The sequence below is a fragment of the Anomalospiza imberbis genome, chromosome 19 (assembly GCF_031753505.1).
Source record: "Anomalospiza imberbis isolate Cuckoo-Finch-1a 21T00152 chromosome 19, ASM3175350v1, whole genome shotgun sequence".
NCBI classification, from domain to species: domain Eukaryota; kingdom Metazoa; phylum Chordata; class Aves; order Passeriformes; family Viduidae; genus Anomalospiza; species Anomalospiza imberbis.
The window spans coordinates 1,738,551-1,744,550 of NC_089699.1; the positions used below are offsets into that span (position 1 = coordinate 1,738,551).

General features: G+C 49.7%; 1 long non-coding RNA gene across 1 annotated transcript; it reads left to right on the plus strand.

Moving 5' to 3' along the window:
* Nucleotides 1–323: 323 nt before the first annotated feature.
* Nucleotides 324–5,705, plus strand: LOC137485335 (uncharacterized). Its single transcript, XR_011005285.1, has 2 exons — nt 324–434; nt 5,591–5,705. It is a non-coding gene; the product is annotated as an uncharacterized lncRNA (long non-coding RNA).
* Nucleotides 5,706–6,000: the final 295 nt, after the last annotated feature.

Consider the following 6,000-nt stretch of genomic DNA (forward strand, 5'->3'; position numbering starts at 1 on the left):
ATGTTGATGTGCACACAATTAAATACCCGCCCAGCAGCTCAGGCAGCAGTTTGTGCTTGTGGAGGGATTTGTTTCTTTGCTTCCACACAAAAGCTGCTGCCTCTTTGACACAAAAACAAGAGACAGGAGCAGGGCTGCAAAGGCACCGGGCAGAGAAGGCGACAGCAGAGAGGTCCCCGTTTATCACACACCAGGTCTGCGAGGTGAAGGACAACCACAAACCCTCAGGGTCACTCAGAATGACCACAACAACCCCCAGCTCCTCCAGGAAGGAATGGAAAATCCATCTTTGTGCCACAGGCATCCCTCTTTTGCCCACAGGAACAAGAGCTGGGCATGCTCCTCTTTGGAGGGTTCCAAAGCTGTGCTCTGATCTCTGAAACGATTTCATTGTGAGAGGAGTTTGACCCATCAGTTATTTCCAGTTTGCAAAGGTCTGTGTGCTTTAATATCATTATTGACAAACACAAGGTCAATGTGACCAGCTGGAACACTCAGGGGAGATTTGGGAAAGCAGAACTTATGGGAGGACCTTCTTTCCCAGGATTGTTCAGGCCCCTGGAAAACAGAAGGGAACAGAAAGGAGAATTTGGGATTGCCAGCGCTGCAGAGGGGGAGGAGTTCAGGAAAACCAATAGAGGTTGAGAATTTGAGGCTTTCCAAGAGCTAAAACTCCCTGCTGGTGTGGAGTGATGCATGATCCGGCTGGGATGGGAGCTCTGGATGCTCGGGAAGCCCACACTGGCCAGGCAGGGTGTTGGCCCGGCTCGTGGCTGTGTCATGCCCTTGATGCCTTGGAGGGGCACCCAGAACAGATATTGGTCAGAGTTAGAGAATAAAGTGGGGTTTTATTGAAGGCCTTCAACAGCTGCACCATGGGCAGTGCAAAGCCTTGCAGAGGTGAGAATTTGAGAATTGGAGAGGCTTTGAGAATTTTCTATAAATTCATTTCTCACACAGAAGCTACACCCCAGATGGATGACGGTCATGAGTTTTTGGGGCAGATATAAGTTTGGTCTATTTGCATATCAGGGGTTAATTGTCCAATTACAGCTTCAGGTAATGAAGTCACATTCCCCCATTTGCTTCCCCCAGATTCATTTTTGTTTATACTTTTTGGGGTCTGAGGCAGAATGTCCTTGGGTCTCAGGCCTGGAAGGGTTGTTCTGTCTGCCCAAAATGTGAGGAGAGCTCGCTAACACTCTGCATGGAGCTCAGAGTCATGCCCTAATTGTGACATTCCCATTCTCTGGACAGAGAGACACAATTCTGTCTCTCAGGAGAAGCACAGAGAGAAGAAGAGAAAACAATCTTTATCTCTGCTCCTTTGTTTTCCCCATGTGGAATGTGGTGTGGAGATTGTTCACCTGCAGTGATTGCTGGGTTGGATCCTGGTGAAGGTTGTTTGGGGTCAGTGACCAATGGGACCCAGCTGTGGCTTGGGCTCTCAGCAGAGTCACGAGTTTGAGTTAGGTAAGTAAGAAGCAAGTATGTAGAACAGGATAGTATCTCTTTAAATAGTATATTAATGTAATATAGTAGAGTGTTAATACAGCTGTCCTTCAGCCTTCTGATCTGGAGCAGACATCAGCATTTCTTCCCTGAGCCGGGGTTGCCCTTTTTACTATAACTAATGCAGTACAGGCTCTGAAAAATACATAAGCTAAAAACTGAAGGCATCACCCTGTCAGGGCTGCAGGGCTGACATGTCCCCACGAGTTTGTTGCTCCAGAGGGTGGTGGTGCTCCAGGCCCTGCTGGAGAAATCCCTTTTGCAGAGATGTCAGCAGGAAAGCCACCTCCGAGTGAGCGTGGAAAAAAACCAGAGGTGAGCAAACAAAAAACCTCATCTGTTTGTGTTTGCAGGGCCTCTCCTCCCATTGCTGCTGTCTGTGCTGGAGGATGGCATTCCCTGTCTCCTGGGAACATTCTGGGTGGTAGCACGGAAAGGTGCTGGCAGAATTCGTGCCAGGGTTAAGAACTGGCTTTGCCTGGGCACCGTAATGTCAGAGACAATTCCTAAACTGTTCCATGAGTTCATGTCTCCCTTCCCTTCTCCTCTTCCTCTCTCTTCCAGCTAAAATTAGCTATCCCCAGTGCTGGGAATGGCAGCACAGGTACCTGTCAGGGACAGCAGAGGCCTGGCTGTCTCCAAAGAGTCTCAGGAACACCCTCTGAGTCACTGGGCTCCAGATGCCAATCAGCCCTGGCAATTAGGGATCCTAATTTCCCTCCTTTCTGCTCCACTGAGCTAACACGGAAAGGGAGCTGATTTTCACTGTTTTATTCTTCATCTTCCACCCCAACAAAAGAAGGAGGATGAAACCAATCCAAATTTCATCCCCTAAGCAACAAACTCCCCAGATACTCTTTGGGGTTAAGAGGATCCCTTTGGTAGAACAGCCATGAGAACTTCAGCAGTGACATCTGTCCAAAAGCATGACCAAGCTGGGCCTGAGGAGGTGAGGATGTCACCCAAACCAGTCTTTAACCTGGCTTGCTATTGTTCTCCAAGGCCTCCTGTGTTACTTGGAGAAACACAGAATAAATGGATAATACAGCAAGATAAATGGATGGGGAATGATTGAAATCCAGGACATTTGAGGCTATCAGCATTTTCTAAGCCCCCACACCAAAATCATCAACACAAGGTTGCCCAGAGAAGCTGTGGCTGCCCCTGGGTTCCTGAACTGTCCAAGGCTGGATGGGGTTTGGAGCATCCTGGGAGAGTGGAAGTTGTTCCTGAGGATGAAATTAGTTGATCCTTCAGGTCCCTTCCAACCCAAACCACTCCATGATTCTCCAATGATTTATTCAGGGTTTTTTTGTTGCTCCCAAGCCCAAAGCTGCAAACAGAAATGTCTGAGAACCCCAGCGTGCTCATCTCCAGCACCCCAGAGCCTCGTGATGCCTTTTCCTCTCCCTGCCCTCCTCTTCCTCCCAGGAATTCTGACAGTCTGGCTGGGGCTGGGCACGAGCCCCTCATTCCTGGTCCTCCTCCCGAATCATGTGGGATTTTTATGGGCCATAAATCCTTTATTGGCCAGATTAATCTGATTTAAAGTGTTTCACCCAGTAAACACCATGTGCTATTTGCTTGTGGAGAAAGACAATCCGGGCACAGCCTGGGGACCCGGGATGGGAATGGTTGCAGGGGGCCTGGATGAGGAAGGATCCCAGGCTGGCTGTGGAGGGAAGGGACTCTCCCTTGGTGTGAGCTGCTCCCATGTGCTGTCATGTTCCACCTCAGTGACTGTCAGAGCTCTGCCCAGCCTCTCCTGCTGACTCGGAGCCAGGGGATCCATGTCAAAGCAGGGAAAATCTCTGCTGGGGGAGGGAGGGAGGGAAAGAAGCACTTTAAAAAAAGAAATAAATGGGTGCTGGTTTTCCGGTGGTCTCTTTTTTATTGCTTGTATTGCTCTGCCTTCATTGCAGAGGTCAAAGCTGCTGGGTATTGTCAGAGGATGCAGGGCCTGGCTCCTACCTGAGGCAAAGATTGGGAAAATTGCGGGGGGAAAGGCACATTCATGGAAAGATCTGGGTGTGTTTGTAAGGACAGGGATTCCTGGCCAAAGGGAAAGCAGAGAGGACCAACTGACTTCTCCAAGACTGAGCTGCGAACAAGTGAGCAGGACAATGTGCTGAGGCCCATCTGCCTTCCTTCCCCTGCCAAAAGTTTACTCACAACAAGCTCCCTTGGATCCATATCTCCAGGATCACTCCAAACTCCATTTGCCCAACTCCTCCAGCACCACTTTGTAGGAGAAAATCAACTTTCAACCCAAAGTTCTTGTTCGAATTGGAGGGATTAAGGAAAAAGTGACCAGCAGAGACAGGGGAGATTAATTCCTGACAGAGCTGCCACATTCAGCCACAAACCTGTCTGGAAGAGTGGCCCTCCTGCCCCGTTGTCGTAGTTGAGACAGAGACAATACAAAGCAGCACACTCCATTTTCAGAAGCCTTCAAACCTGTTTTTATTCCAGCATGCGTGCTTTTTATACATTCTTACACAACTCATGAGTTTACACTTTACTCATTGGTCAGGAAAGAGAAACAAAGTGCTCATTGGAACAGACAGCTGAGGGTTTCTCTTCTTTATCCTTCTTTCTTTCTTGGTTTCTGTGTCAGCGACCTTGGTGGAAAATTCTTTCAGGGTTAAACGTGGATCCTCTTATCAAACTCCTCTCTGGCTCGCAGAAGGCACTGTAAAACCTCTTCTGCCGCTGTGCCACTCCTTGTGTCCACTCGGGGACTCCCGGCTCGCTCCGGCACAGCGGACGGCGGGGGACACTCTCCCGTGCCTTGGGAGGTCGGGAGGGCAGCCAAGGCTTTTGGCCTTGCTGGGTGAGACGGTTGCGACGATGGTGGAAGTAAGGAGTAGACTCCAGTCGGGGGTAAAGTCCAGGTTTATTGAGGAGAGCTCCAGGGAGATCCACAACCCAGGGGAACCAACTGACCGAAGCCCTGAACTGGGCTGTGCAGCACAATATAAATGGGGGTGGAAACATGGGGGGAGATCACCCACCCACCCATGGGAATGTTCGGGGGAGTGGAAGGTGGGGAGACAGACACATGAGGAATTCAACAGGGGAGGTGGGAAGGAGGGACCCCTGGCTCCCGTCCAATCACTTGATACCCTTTGTGGAAGGTGCTGGATGAGTGGGATGGGGAGTCGAGTGATGGACAAGGCACCAGGGAGGGGACAGCGGAAAGATGATGATGCAGCAAACTGGGTGGGGACTGACATCAGGGAAGGAGGAGGAGATTGACATACAAGGAAAGGGGTAGTTCAGGGTAAAACCATGGGGGAAATGGGGGTAAAGGAATGAACCGTAACAGAACTAGTACAAAAACATGAAACTTAAAAACACAACACTCTTCCACATCTCCTGTCCCTGGGACTGTCAGTGCCATGGACACACCCTCCACGAGGGCTCAGGGGACACCTCCACACTCTGCTTTGGCACACAGTGCTTTGTAACTCCATAAAGTTCTCCAGCGTGAGAATATTGCAACGTCCAGTTGGGCTATCCATTAAAAATATCAGTTAAAAATAAAAATATCACAGCAAAAAGGTGTTTGTAGGAGTGGCCAAGCACAAGCTCCTCGTGGCACGATGGGGAAGATGCAAACCCCGCAATGCACAGAGGGAAGGATGATAAAATATTGCCATCTGTTGGCATCCTGAGCAGGGAGATCTCTCCACATTCCATGCTGGTTTGCTTGTGGACAGGGAGAGGAGAGATGGAACAGCAGGAAGCCCTAAGAAGGAATAATTTCAAAAGACAACACTCTTTTTTATTTTGCAATTTTTTTTTTTTCATTTTTGTTTGGGGATTCCAAGTTTTGATTGTCCTGCACTCCTTCCTACCCATAGTATGTCACCACACAGGTTTGGCCAAATCCTGAATCTGGATTTCCAGGGTTCAGGGTCTGCACTCAGGAAGTTGTCTATCCAGAAAACAACCCCTCAGGGAGAAGCACTTTAAAATTATTATTAATAAACACAAAATCAGGTCAATGTGACCAGATGGAATGCTGAGGGGAGATTTGGGAAGGCAGAACTTAGGGAAGGACCTTCTTTCCCAGGATTGTTCAGGCCCCTGGAAGGCAGAAGGGAACTGAAAGGAGGAGAACTCGGAATTGCCAGCACTGCAGAGGGGGAGGAGTTCAGGAAAACCAATAAAACTCCTGTTGTTCCTTCCAGTTGGAGATAGAGGAGCTCCTTTGTGCCAGACATTGCCATGACCTCAGAGCCTGGAGTGCCAGGAGAGCATTTCCCACATCCATGGGGATTTCCAGGGTGTGAGGAGCTGGAGCTGCCAAGGGGACACCCTGGGGCAGGAGGTGTCCTTTGGGTGGAACCCCCCCAAAGACCAGCAGCACAAACCCTGGGTCACATCCACAAACCCCAGGCCTTGGCTGCCAACCCAAATCTCTCTTTATTGCCTTCAAACACCACAGGGCCTGCTCTGGAAGATTTGCTGCTGGAAGCTGAA